Below are 15645 nucleotides of genomic sequence, written 5' to 3'. Positions count from 1 at the left end.
TACCCCTACTACTCTCTGAGTAAAGAAACTGCCTCTGATATCTGTCCTATATCTACCACCCCTCAATTTAAAGCTACGTCCCCTCGTGTTGGTCATCACCATCCGAGGAAAAAGACTCTCACTGTTCACCCTATCTAACCCTCTGACTATCTTATATGTCTCTATTAAGTCACCTCTCAGCCTTCTCCTCTCTAACGAAAACAATCTGCCAGGCCAGGCTGCAGTGAGAGAACTCAACATAAACCGGGGACTGAGCTTGGAGATTCAGAGTTTCTGTGACTTGCTATGACATCAAGAGCAACGTTTGACCATTCAGTCATGATTTTGACAATCTCTGTCTAGAACTCACTGGGGTGGACTCTCCATCGCCTGATGCCGGTATCGGGATTCCCGATCGAGCAGCGAATGGAGCGTTGAGGGAACAATGGGGTTGGGCCCAGCACCAAACGCGTTGTGATGCTCCAATTCCACTGGTGGCCTCAGCGGGCGATTTCCCCCCCCCCCCCCCCCCCCCCCCCCCCCCAAGCAGGAGGATGCAAATCACCAATTTGTTTCCATTTCCCCATTTCCATTTGATTAACAGGTTGGAAGCCTGATTCATTTTCACTTACCCTTCCCTAACAGCTGCTGCCTCAGACAAACGTGTTTAAAGCAGCAGCTGTTACAAGTTGGATGCTTCCTGGAAAACCCAAGTACATTTCAAAGTGCTTCAAATCCCTTGGCAGCTGTTGAAATGCAAATCTTCCATTCAATTTCACACAGCAATACATTGCATTAGCCAGTGATTGATATTTTTGTTGGTCCAGATGTGATCCCTGGTAGATTGTTTATTTATCCTTCCCTTAACGCTTGAACTGATTTGATGCTAATCATAATAATTATAAACACTCTTGCTCTGTTGCCAGCTCCTCATCACATCAAAAGGAGCTAAGTTATTTCACTTCCTCTTCTTCAGCAGATAGCACTTGGCTGCTTTTGATGTGGCGAGGAGCTGTCAATCATAGAAGGCGTGTTGATAAACATTGTGGTTATCCTCAAAGCAGGGCATGTGGGATGCATTCAAGCATGAAGGGAAAGATAGACAAACCCCCAAGGAGCAGTCTGTGGAGTAATAAAACTGTCAATCAATGGCTACTATAGTGTATTGTGTGAAATTGAATGGAAATTTGTATTTCAAAGGCTGTCATGGGATTTGAAGCCCTTTGATGTGTACTTGACTTTGAGGAAGCCTTTGACACTTGTAACAATTACTGTTTTAAAGACTTTCATTTTAGGAAGCAGATATTAGGGATGGGTAAGTGAAAATTCAGTGAATTTCCTCTCCACTGCATAGACCGCTCTTTATCTTTCAGGCAGGGGTGACTGATGGAGATCTCTGATGGAGGTTCTAATGGGGGGGGGGGGGATCGGGGTGTCAGGTCACCCTCATGCATGTGTGCTCTACACATTCTCCCCCTGTCTGCGTGGGTCTCACTGCCACAACCCAAAGATGTGCCGGGTAGGTGGATTGGCCACGCTAAATTGCCCCTTAATTGGAAAAATTGAAAAGAAATGCATGTGTGCGGTGGCGGGGGGGTGGGAACACCCATTATCCCCGTGGTGGGGTGGGGGAGGATGCCCTATATGTCAGCGGGGTGGGGGGAGGCAGGATTTGTGTTGTGGGGGAGGGGGAACCGCCACCAGTCTCGATATTGCGCTACCCACTCAAAATGGTGACACGATACCTGGATTCCGACAGAATCTGACATAAATTAGCTTGGTAAAGTCGAGAGGGACTCGCTTACCAGGCCCCGCCCCTAGTGTCAGCGGAGAGCAGTAACAATTCTCCGCTGGCGGGAACACAGACTCTCGAACAGAGAATCTCGGCCACCAGCTATCCTCTGTGCCTAAAACTGTTTTTTAAATTTCTACCCAGTATATGGGCATCACAGGCAAGGCTAGCATTTATTACCCATCCCTAATTGCCCTTATGAGAAGTGATCCACCTTCTTGACCCAATGCAGTCCATGTGGTGAATCTACTCCCTCAGTGCTGATAGGTAGAGAGTTTCAGGACTTTGCTCCATCGAGGTGAAGCAATGATGATATATTTCCAAGTCATGGTGGTGTTTGACCTTAGTGTGAAACTTGGAAATAATGAGGTCTCCACGTCTTGCTGCACTTGTCCTCCTAGATGGATTGGATTGGATTGGTTTATTGTCACGTGTACCGAGATACAGTGAAAAGTATTTTTCTGTGAGTAGCTCCAACAGATCATTAAGTACATGGGAAGAAAAGAAAATAGATAATAGGGCAACACAAGGTGCACATTGTAACTACATAAACACCGGCATCAGGTGAAGCATACAGGGGTGTAGTGTTAATGAGGTCAGTCCATAAGAGGGTCATTTAGGAGTCTGGTAACAGCGGGGAAGAAGCTGGTTGTGTTGATGGGTTTTTGAGTAGCTAATGAAGAAACCTTGGCAAGATGCTGCTGTGAATCCTGTGCAAGATGGTTCACTCTGCACCCATGGGGCACGGACTGGTTAGGAAGTGGATGTTTAATGTGATGGATGGGAGTGTCAATCAAGGGGATTGCTTTGTCCTAGAATACGTTAAGCTTCTTAAGTGTTGTTGCAGCCGCATCAATCCAGTCAAATGGAGATTATTCCATCACACTCCTCACTTGTGCCTTGTTGATGGCTTTGAAGAGTCTGAAAGTGAGCCACTTACCCTGTAATACCAGCCTCTGTCCCACTGTAATAGCCATGATATTTATCATGGAGGGTTGAGTTCAGTTTCTGATCAATGGTGACCTCCAGGATGTTGATGGGGGGATGATGATGCTGTTAAATATCAGAGGGAGGTTGTCATACTCATTGGAAAGATCTATGTCTGGAACATGAAAGACAAATATATCATTTGGTACTTATTGGTCGAGGCCTCGATGTCATCCATGTCCAGTTGCACAGGAACACAGATTGTTTCATTTCCTGTGGAATTGCGGATGGATCTGAACATTGTGCAATCATTGCCAAACATCCCCATTTCTGCTGATATGATGCAAGAAGGTCATTGAAGCCGTAATTAACCAATTGTGTTAAAAGGTTCACTAATGTCCTACATGTGACGTAGGACCCCCAGCAATCTGGTCGATTCCTAGCTCTAAAATTACTTATAGCAATTGGGAATAGGGAACAAATGCTGCTCTTGTCAGCAACGTCCACATCTCACAAAATCATTTTTGAAAAGCTGCAGCTGGTTGGGCCTGGGCTGACACAATGAGGAACTCCTGCAGCACAACCTTCGCCCATTATTCTAGCTATGTGTCCAGCCATTGGAGAGCTTTCTCTCTGATGCCTATTGCTCAGACTCGCTGTACTCAGTCACATGCTGCCTTGGTGATGAGGGGATCTGTTCTCTCCGCTCACCTCTTCTAGGATTGAGCTAATTTGCCCATATTTGGATCAAGGCTGTGGGAACCGGCATATCCAAACTGAGCATTGGTCAGCAGGTCACTGCTGAGTAAGCGCCACTTTGATGGAACTGCCTCCTTCCGTGACTTTGCTGGTGACTGAGTGCAGGACGGTAATTGGTCAGGTTGGACATGTTCACATTGTGGGTTCAGTGCTCATCTTGTAGCTGCACAGGAACAGATTGCCGAGAGTGTGAAGTGCATTTGTGTCCTTCATAAATGACTTGCTAATGCAAGACTTAACCAAATTCTGTCAGTGAAGAAAACTGATATCTTTAATGTCTATGTTAATCAGGCACTGCTGGATATAGCTACATCTCTCTGCACCCTGAGTATTTGGGAACTAGTCAACAGGAGAGAGCAGCCAAAAGTGGGATTCTTATGACTGGAAAAGAGATTAAATTTACCGGTATCATGTTGTCGTAACACAAATTAAATTAACAGTATTTAAATTTCACAACTGTAATAACAATTTATGAATATATTGAAATGATGATGGAGGAATTACATTATATTTTTATCCAATCTGCTCTAGTTTAAGAATGTGTAATAACAAGGGGTTCTTTATGAAGATTGTGCAGTGGGAACATTGATTCCCTCCCAAATAAAGCAAGTTTATTTGTTTTAAATCAAACGTTGCTTAATCCCAATTGTGAAGCCTCTAGCCAATGAGAGCAGCTTAATTGTGAGGATTTGGAGGATTTGTGGAAGCCGCCACAAGGAGGTGCAAGAGGTCCAAGGGCGACAGACCTTTTTTCACCTTGGGCCAATAACCTACATTGATTTGGTGCCTTTCACATACCAAGCATCTGAGGGCTCTTTACAGGAGTGTAAGCAAACGGGGGCAGCACGGTGGCCAAGTGGTTAGCACAACCGCCTGACAGCGCTGAGGTCCCAGGTTCAATCCCGGCTCTGGGTCACTGTCCGTGTGGAGTTTGCACATTCTCCCCGTGTCTGCGTGGGTTTCGCCCCCACAACCCAAAGATGTGCAAAGTAGGTGGATTGGCCACGCTAAATTGCCCCTTAATTGGAAAGAATAATTGGGTAATCTAAATTTATTTTTTTTAAAAAGGAGTGTAAGCAAACAGAATTTTGACAATAAGTCCTGTGAGCTGATATCAGGACAGTGAGGTAAGGTTTGGGACATCTTAAAGGTGGAGAGGTTGAGGGAGAGAATTCCAGAGCTTATAGGCCAGGCACAATGGTGGAGGGATTAAGACACAGGGATGCCCAAGAAGCCAGAATTGACACAATGCCTTCCATTGACAGGTGAGATCCAAGATCGTTGAAACATGAACACTTTGTGGCACCTCGGTTTGGAGTATCTGGAGGTTTAATGTCCCAATTTTCTGATGAGGGTCTTTGCCAAAAGCAACAACGTGTCTTACAGATGTTGACACACCTTGTTTTAAAAATGAGTTTTCCATTTGAAAGTATTTTCCAACCCATTTACTTAAAGGAAGCGTTAGTATATTTCAGAGTTCTCCATCTCTTTAAATAACTTTAATCTCAACGTACATAGAAACATACATGGAAAATAGAAGCAGGAGAAGGCCATTCGGCCCTTCGAGCCTGTTCAGCCATTCATTATGATCATGGCTGATCATCAAATTCAATATCCTGATCCCACCTTCTCCTCATATCCCTTTAGCCCCAAGAGCTGTATCTAATTCCTTCTTGAAATTGCACAACGTTTGGCCTCAGCTACTTTTCACACAGATTCCCCGCTCTCTGGGTGAAGAAATTTCTCCTCACCTCAATCCTCAAAGATTTACCCCCTTATCCTCAAACTATGACCCCTAGTCGGTACGGTAGCACAGTTGCTTCACAGCGCCAGGGTTCCAGGTTCAATTCCCAGCTTGGGTCACTGTCTGTACGGAGTTTGCACCTTCTCCCTCGGGTGCTCCGGTTTCCTCCCACAAAGTCCCGAAAGACGTGCTGTTAGGTGAATTGGACATTCTGAATTCTCCCTCGGTGTACCCGAACAGGCGCCAGAATGTGGCGACGAGGGGATTTTCACAGTAACTTCATTGCAGTGTTAATGTAAGCCTACTTGTGACAATAAAGAGTATTATTATTATTGTAGTTCTGGACTCCCCCACCATCGGGAACATTCTTTCTGAATCTACCCTGTCTAATCCTGTTTTGTAAGTTTCTCTGAGATCCCCCTTCACTCTTCTGAACCCTAATGAATAGAATCCTAACCGACTTTGTCTCTCTTGTTAATTCTGTTTATGTCACCAGTTTACGAGGTACACTTACTGCCGTTAGTGCAGACCCTGTGAAGTAAGTATTTCGGTTGACAAGGTAATCAATTAAAACAACCCTTGTCATCATGTGACCACATTTGTTGTACAGTATAAGGTGATACAACATCTGATTTTAATATATCTTTGATCAGCTTTATTGCTGTAACGTTACGGCACTTCTGCTCTTCGTGTTTTTACAATCAGGATTGATCGAATCTTTGGCATAGGTGCATTGTGGCTACATTGAATTTTTTTGTTAATTTGCTTCAAATAAGCAGTTATACAATGATGTGTAGGCGTGCGTGTATGTGCAGCCTTACAGCAGCACAGCTGTGAACTATTCAGCAGGATGGCTAACTCCCTTATGTGAAAGCCCAATGATAGAACACAGTTTAATTCCCAGCTGTACAATGATAGGTTTGTATATACAGTAGCGAAGGGGGAATAAATTCTTTATTCCATTGGACTTTTAATGTAAAAGCAATTGTTCTGTATAACAGGGTTTGTTTTATACATTTTTATTCGATTATGTAAATATAAGAATTTGTTTCTTATATACTGTACTTGCATTCATCCTGGGGAAGATGCTGAGATGGATTTATATTTCTGATATTATATTTCAGTGTGATTAATAATGAATGTGTCCATCATTATTTATTCTCTACTGCATTGTCCATACTGAATGTGTAAGGCTCTAACGACAGAGCTATATGGGGGGGTATTGTACACAGCTATTGTCTGGAGACTATCGAATGCACCTTTCCAATGTCGTCCACTGACATTTACAGAGTAAATTTATTGGCCTCTAATTCTGGCTTCTTGCCCGAACCCAATTTTCCATTGTCGGCCTTGCTTTCAGCTGACTAGCGCTCGCCCACGGTCTGCCAGGCAAGGTGGTTAGATCTCATGCTGTGGGTAGAGACTAGCTACCTCACTCTAATATGCAGATTTGCAAAATAGTGATCCCGCCCAGATCGCGACATCACACAAGGGTACATTAGAATTTGGGAGGCGTGGCGAGCGGTTAGATCCCAGAAGATGGATCTCCCAGCATCTATTGTCTTTCAGGTGCAACGTGGCCGGGCCCACAATCTTTTTTTTATTCTTTCATGTGATGTGGGTGTTGCTGGCTGGGCCAGCATTTCTTGCCCATCCCTAACTGCCCTTAAACTGAGTAGTTTGCTTGGCCATTCCAGAGGGCAGTTAAGAGTCAACCACATTGCTGTGGGTCGGGAGTCACATGTAGGCCAGACCGGGTAAGGACGGCAGATTTCCTTCCCTAAAGGATATTAGTGAACCTGATGGATTTATAAAACAATTAATGATGGTTTTATGGTGACCACTAACTTTTATATCCCCACTGTCACTGGGTCAAAATCCTGGAACTCCCTCTCAAACAGCCCTGTGGGTGTATCCACACCTCAGGGACTGCAGTGGTTCAAGAAAGCAGCTCACCACCACCTTCTCAAGGGCAATAAGGGACGGGCAAGCACCCAAACCCCATAAATGAATATGAAAACCAATTACATTTCACATCCTGTCTTGGTGGACTTGAACCCACATCCTCAAAGTATCAGCTGGGGTTTGATTGATTGCTAGCTCAGTGGTTATTACCATTACACCATCATCTTTACTACCTACACCGTAGAATTCCTCAGAAATTCTCAACGCTCTGCTAGTATTCACTTCCATGACGGTCAAGTGATGCTACGACAGCACCCACTTGAAGTTGACTCACTCCTGCTCCCCCACATCTTGTCATTAATACTGGATGTTGTCCAAGAGTGTGAGAGGCACTTTCATAGTGTAATCACTGCTACATCGTTAGCTTAAGTTAAACATACCAGCACTCATCCTGCCCTCTGTTAATAGTAAACTTGATTCACAAAACCCAGGAGAAGCCAGGACTCTTGCCAATGAGTAGCCAAGTCAAGACTTGTTTCATCTTGATTCCTGGGGGATGTGGGAGAAGGTTGCAAGACATTAATAAAGAGACTGCTATCTCCATCCGCAGAGCATTAATATTGAAAAATAACCCAGCTGACAATTGCTACATTTCTCATTCCTAAAATTTCTTTGATTTCAATGGGTTGATCAAAACTGACACGGCACAGTTCATCTCAATGAGCTATTTGTAATAGTTTAGTAAAGTCAAGTTATAAATAGTGTTTTAATAAGTACTATGTACTCAGTCCTGCCCCTTTTAAAGATTAACAGCAGACTCAGGGTGACACATTCAGCATGGACACAATGTCGGGCATCGAGAGGAAAATCAGAAAAAAGCTTCAGTAAAATAATGGCAGGTTTGGAAAGAACCAAAGTTGAAACATTGATTCACTGCGTTGATACAATAACACTGACTACGGGCACATTCGCCTTCTAACACAAGAAAACATATTGAGTGTTTTTAACATAAAAATTGCAATATTGTTGCTATTAACCTGTTCTTTTTTGATTCATTTAGGTTTTCTGTCCATTTTCTCCCCATTTCATTTACAGGTATTTCATTAGAGAGAGAAAGTGTAGAAGAGATTCATGAGAATGGCTCCAGGGATAAGGAGATTCAGATATATTGATTGGAAGAGGCGCCACTGTGGCGCAGTGGTTAGCATTTCTGCCTCACAGCGCTGCGGACCTGGGTTCAATCCCGGCCCTGGATGACTGTCCATGTGGAGTTTGCACATTCTCCCCATGCCTGTGTGGGTCTCAGCCCCACAACCCAAAGATGTGAAGGGTAGGTGGATTGGCCACATTAAAATTGTCCCTTAATCGGAAAAAAAGAATTGGGTACTCTAAATTTAAAAAAAATTAAAATAAAAGCTTGGCTGACCAGAAGTCTCTCTGCTCTTACCATCAGTAAGAAGTCTTACAACACCAGGTTAAAGTCCAACAGGTTTGTTTCAAACACAAGCTTTCAAAAGTTCGTGTTTGAAACAAACCTGTTGGACTTTAACCTGGTGTTGTAAGACTTCTTACTGTGCTCACCCCAGTCCAACGCCGGCATCTCCACATCATCTCTTACCATCAGGTATTAGCCTGTTTTCAGATTGGCATTGAACCTGTTGTCTGCATTATGAACACACCTTGATAGTACATGATAGGCAGCAGAATAATTAAGGCAGTTATTTAGGGAAGTTAAGATTCACATCAGCCAGCATCGAATTGGATGGCAGAATAAGTTCAAGGGGCTGAATGGCATTGTCCTTGTCCAGTGTTCCTTATAGCCAAGATATTTAACAAGATAGTCTGTCTACTCCTCGCAACATCCAGGACTGTGTCAATGATCAACCGAAAGACTGACAATTCACAGAAAACTGGATGGAAGATCCATTTAGCTCCCTCCTCTCTTGTCCATAAAGATGATCCATAAGGCAAAGCATTCCTTATTAGACGTTTGAAAACATGTTATTTTCCTCTAAATATTAAGGCAGCTATTTGACACAAATAATATATGAAGTTATTTTATTCACTTCTATTTAAAGCAGCCATGAGAGATTCCACAGACAAACTCATGCCACTCCCCATGTCCTTTACCCCCTCACAGGTATACTCTGCTGCTTTGATTTGTACTTCCTGTACGCAGGTTTTGGTTTATGCGCCTGGGCCCTTGTCCTTTCCTGCATGGTTACTAAATCTGATTTGTAATTGAATGCATTATCATGTTGCTCTGATCTCCTACAAACACTGCAAGATATAAAATAACGTTCCAATGTAGGACTAAGGGAGTGCTACACTGTTGGAGCAACAAATTTACAGTTAAGACATTAATCCAAGGCCCCACCTGCCCTGCTAACTGGAGGTAAAAGATCCCACAGCACTGTTTCAAAGAAGCACAAAAGAGTCCTAGCCAATATTAGTCAATCAATCAACAACACAAAAACTATTCACCTGATCACACCTGATCACTATTACATTGCAGGGTTTTGGGATCTTTAGAACATAACATAGAACACAGAACAGTACAGCACAGTACAGGCCCTTCAGCCCACCATTTATCCTAATCTAAGATCAACCTAACATACACCCCTTCAATTTACTGCTGTCTATGTGCCTGTCTAAGAGTCGCTTAAATGTCCCTAATGACTCTGACTCCACCACCTCTGCTGGCAGTGCATTCCACACACCCACCACGCTCTGTGTAAAGAACCGACCTCTGACATCTCCCCTATCCCTTCCTCCAATCACCTTAAAATGATGTCCCCTCGTGACAGCCATTTCCACCCTGGGGAAGAGTCTCTGGCTATCCACTCTGTCCATGCCTTTCATCACCATGTACACCTCTTGCTGTGCATTACAACAGTGACACATTTTGAATGTACTTCATTGGCTGTAAAGCACCTTAGAACATTCTCTCGTGTTATTCATGTATGGGATGTGCGCATCACTGGCATGGCAGGCATTTATTGCCCATCCTAATTGCCCTTGAACTGCTTGCTCAGAGGGCAGTTAACAGTCAACCACATTGCTCTAAATGTGAAATCACATGGTGGCATGGTAGCACAGTGGCAAGCACTGTTGTTTCACAGCTCCAAGGTCCCAGGTTCGATTCTCGGCTTGGGTCACTGTGCGGAGTCTGCATGTTCTCCCCGTATCTGCGTGGGTTTCCTCCGGGTGCTCCGGTTTCTTTCCACAGTCCAGAGGTGTGCAGGTTCGGTGGATTGGCCATGATAAATTGCCCTTAGTGTCCAAAAAGATTAGGTGGGGTTACTGGGTTACGGGGATAGGGTGGAGGTGTGGGCTTAAGTATGGTGCGATTTCCAAGGGCCGGTGCAGACTCAATGGGCCAAATGGCCTCTTTCTGCACTGTAGATTCTATGATGTAGGCCAGACCAGGTAAGAATGGCAGATTTCCTTCCCTTAAGGGCATTAGTGAAGGGTTTTTAATACAGAGAATGGTTGTTCCCCTGGCCTTGTGAAAAACCTGGCCAATCCACACTGTGCATAATCTGGTGGGAGGAAACCGGAGCACCCGGAGGAAACACACAGTCACGGGGAGAATGTGCAGACTCCGCACAGACAGTGACCCCAAGCCGGGAATGGAACCCGGGTCCCTGGCTCTGTGAGGCAGCAGTGCTAACCACTGACCCACCATGCTACCACCATTTAACCCCCTAACATTCTATGTAATTATTCTAATCCGGGGTCCCATACCACCCTACCCTACGCTACTCATGGGGAGAGAGAAGGTTTTACAAGAGAGTCAATAAGTAGAGACGGTGAAGAATCAAAGCCATGAGGGTCAATGGCAGGGGCAGTACGTGGTGCAGTGGTTAGCATTGCTGTCTCACGGCGCCAAGGTCCCAGGTTCGATCCCGGCTCTGGGTCACTGTCCGTGTGGAGTTTGCCCATTCTCCCCGTGTTTGCGTGGGTTTCACCCCCACAACCCAAAGATGTGCAGGGTAGGTGGATTGGCCACACTAAATTGCCCCTTAATTGGAAAAAAGAATTGGGGAACTCTAAATTTGTTTTTAAATGAAGGCCAATGGCATTGTGAAAATGACCAGATGTAAAGAGAATATTGATTCCTGTCAACATATTTCACTTCAAATTGCTGCAACAAAAACTAAACAGTGAGATGATAAACTCATAACTAAAACAAACCATGATTCAAATCCTAAAGTCCATCATCAAAAACAGGACAAGCAGCAGGTCTGATACGACATCCGTTAACTAACCAACCTTGTTAGCCGGGTATTCCCCCTTCGAAAAAATGAATGCATGATTTAATTTACCATTAGACAGCTGCTTATTCTAACCATGTGGCGGGAACATTGGTACAAAACAATCAGTGCAGCTGGGCCTTGATTCGAGCATCTTAAATGATCAACACAGGCGTTGAGGAAAAGAAAACACAGACGATCCGATACCCAGAAACAAACATAGCCGCCAGTTGAACAAGCCTTTTAAAAGTCAAGTATATGACTCTGTAGGAAAGAGTCTGTGTCGCTGAGAGCACTGAAGAAGTGGTCTTTCCGTGAGAGTGATTCGAAGCCAAACAGGGTGGATCATCCCAAAGCTGATTCCTTTTGTGTACAGCGTGGACTTGATGCAGCTTGCCGCTTAGCCAGGTCCACACTCATGCTCGATATATCCTAACAGAGTGGCCCCAGTAGCTGATTGAGGTGTTCTCTCGCCAATCGAAAGATCAGCTCTTTGTAGCTGTGGAACTGGGCTTTAATGGTTTGTGGGGATTCACCAGGGTGAAGCTTCGGCTGTAGGGTTCAGTGGGCCCACTCAACTCGGGAGCCTCAGGGAACGTGTCTTCACCCAGGATATTTTTATTATTCACATCTAAACTTGAGGAGGGGTACGGTCTTCGGTCCCCTCTGATAACCTGACAATGTGTAGGTCCCATCATCTGAACTGGTTGTCCAGGTCATTGATTCTGTTCCACAGCACCATATTCTCTTTACTCACTGTAGCCAACTCAGACTCCAGGGCGCTGATCCTGTCGTTGTGGTCAGAGTGGGCCATCTCCATATCGGTGATGGTGCTGGTGTGGGAAGGCCAATGGTTAGACGAGTGGAGTTGAGGGAGAATCGGATGGGGGCAGTGCTTCCTCCAGTGAGTTTTTCAGCTCCAGAGCCAAGCTCCATCGGACATGTCCAGCTCAGCAATCTGAATTTTGCCAAGAGTGTCGGATGTTAGTAACACGGGAGAGACGTCCGCCATCTTAGTTGTGTCCAAATCGGCAGAGGTATATCTTTCAGTCAAATGTTTTGGCTAAAATTCTTTGCTGTTTCTGGACTTCTTAGAAGAAATTTGTTGCTTGCTCATTTGCAACGATTTTCTCGGTCTCACCAGTCGATTCGCTGGGCCATAAAAGGGAGAATTAAGGATAATATCAGGGGGGAAATATTGTGCCTGGGTGCTTCCCCTGCATCGTGCAACCTGAAGCCCTCTTTTGGATCTTTTTAAGGAAGGCAGAGTTATTCTGCTAATCGCATCAGCAAGGATTCAACGTTGGGCATTAATCTTATCACACAGGAATACACATTCCAACACCGGCCTGGGAAGCAGAGAGCAAATGTAGATGCATCGATTCTCCTGCCATTGCAGCACTCCCCCGCCAAACATCAGGAAATTGTGATGGCGCTAAACCTCTTGGATACCTTGCCAGTTGATGGCACACAAGATCAAGCATTGGAGCAGCAGAGACCAGTATTACCGCAGGTGAAGCACAGAATATTAACAGAATGCACCAACGAGCCATAAGACATAGGAGCAGATTTAGGCCACTCGGCCCATCAAGTCTACTCTGCCATTCAATCATGGCTGATATTTTTCTCATCCCATTCTCCTGCCTTCTCCCCATAACCCCTGATCCCCTTATTAATCAAGAATCTATCTATCTCTGTCTTAAAGTCACTCAGTGATTTGGCCTCCTCAGCCTTCTGCGGCAAAGAGTTCTACAGATTCACCACTGGCTGAAGAAATTCCTCCTCATCTCAGTTTTAAATGCATTCTATGACAGGAATGCTGCTGTCATAATATACACCAGTATATCACGGTGCAGGCACATTCTGATGGACATACACTAGGACCAATCAACATTGCACAAACACCGCAGCCAATCACCAGTTAGAACACACGCACTATTAAGACAGAGGGCATCACTTTTCCCGCTCATCCTGGATGCTGCGGCTCAGAAGCACAAGAGCTCATCAAGTACAGTACAGACTCTCAACATGCCTCAATGACTACCGTCCGGTGGCCCTGACGTCAGTTGTAATGAAGTGCTTCGAGAAGTTGATCATGAAGCGCATCACCTCCATACTCCCAGAACGCCTTGACCCACTTCAATTCGCATACCGTCGCAACCGGTCCACATCAGACGCCATTTCCCTGGCCCTACACTCATCCCTAGAGCATCTCGAAAACAAGGATTCCTACATCAGACTCCTATTTATTGACTACAGCTCCGCCTTCAACACCATAATCCCAGCCTAGCTCATATCAAAGCTCCAAAACCTAGGACTTGGCTCTCCACTCTGCAACTGGATCCTTGACTTTCTGACCAACAGACCACAATCAGTAAGAATGAACACCAACACCTCCTCCACAATAGTCCTCAATACCGGTGCCCCGCAAGGTTGCGTACTTAGCCCCCTACTCTACTCCCTGTACACACACGACTGCGTGGCAAAACTTGGTTCCAACTCCATCTACAAGTTTGCTGACGATACGACCATAGTGGGCTGGATCTCGAATAACGACGAGTCCGAATACAGGAGGGAGATAGAGAACCTAGTGGAGTGGTGTAACGACAACAATCTCTCCCTTAATGCCAGCAAAACTAAAGAGCTGGTCATCGACTTCAGGAAGCAAAGTACTGTACACACCCCTGTCAGCATCAACGGAGCCGAGGTGGAGATGGTAAGCAGTTTCAAATTTCTAGGGGTGCACATCACCAAAAATCTATCCTGGTCCACTCGCGTCGCGCTATCACCAAGAAAGCACAACAGCGCCTATACTTCCTCAGGAAACTAAGGAAATTCGGCATGTCCACATTAACCCTTACCAACTTTTACAGATGCACTATAGAGAGCATCCTATCGGGCTGCATCACAGCCTGGTATGGCAACTGCTTTGCCCAGGACCGCAAGGAACTTCAGAGAGTCGTGAATACCGATCAGCCTCTCGAAGCACTTCACACGAACCTGCCTCCCATCCATTGATTCCATCTACACCTCCCGCTGCCGGGGGAAAGCGGGCAGCATAATCAAGGATCCCTCCCACCCGGCTTACTCACTTTTCCAACTTCTTCCATTGGGCAGGAGATACAGAAGTCTGAGAACACGCACGAACGTCACCAGACTCCTAAATGACCCTCTTATTGACTGACCTCATTAACACTACACCCTGTATGCTTCATCCGATGCCAATGCTTATGTAGTTACATTGTATATCTTGTGTTGCTCTATTATGTATTCTCATGTATTTTCTTGAATTGTTTAATTCCCTTTTCTTCCATGTACTGAATGATCTGTTGAGCTGCTTGCAGAAAAATACTTTTCACTGTACCTCGGTACACGTGACAATAAACAAATCCAATCCAATCCAATCCACTGTGCTGAGAGATTCAACTGGTTCAGACAGGCACAGGTCTCTAGTTAAACTAGCATCGTTTAAACCCACAGTTATAGTATGTCTATTATTTTATAAGAGTTAATAAAATAGTGTTGAACCTTCTTCAGTGTTGGTGGCATATATCTGCTTCACAAGTCCACAGTGCCCAACACTTCAGCCGCCAGCGGAATTATTGATGGGCCTGGCGTCTGAGGACCAGACTAAGTCTGGTGTTTGTGAGTTTATTGAGGAGGGTGGAGGCCAGTCAGAAGAAAAACCATGACTCAGACATGGCAGCAAGGTAGTTTGCAATCGATGAATCGGTGAATGGCAGAAATTTCAGAAGTGGCCTAAGCTATGACCCAGGAGCTGTTATAGCCGAGACAGGACAGCTGGCTTACAGAGTAAATGTATAGGATAGAATGATCGGGAAACATGTGGACCAAGTCCATCGATGAGGGGTGTCCCAGCAATCAGTAGTACAGCCTGAAACCATATTGCCATCTGGAAATGTGGTTGGGTGACCCACGATTGAAGTATCGAGTCAACCTGTGATAGGCGAGACCACCGTCACCACTAAAACAGGTGAGGTCGAGTTGCCAGGACCTGAGGAGGTATCAGGCGTAGTAGTTTCTGCAGAGAGTATCCCACATCTCTGCCAGAAAGCAGAAACCACCAGAGAGAATAAATCTATGACGGACTGGTTGAATGTTTTCAGTGGTAAATGTATTAGGGACTGCAGAGTTTAACTATTATCCTTCTTTTAAAGGACAGAGGGGGAGGGCTATGGTGTCTGGCCCCTTTAAGGGGAAATTGACCGATAGGATCACATGACCAGAAACGCAATGGGGGACCAGGGTGGGGGGGGTCACCC

Source organism: Scyliorhinus canicula, chromosome 18 (genome assembly GCF_902713615.1).
Source record: "Scyliorhinus canicula chromosome 18, sScyCan1.1, whole genome shotgun sequence".
Taxonomy (NCBI): domain Eukaryota; kingdom Metazoa; phylum Chordata; class Chondrichthyes; order Carcharhiniformes; family Scyliorhinidae; genus Scyliorhinus; species Scyliorhinus canicula.
This window is presented reverse-complemented; position numbering follows the sequence as displayed.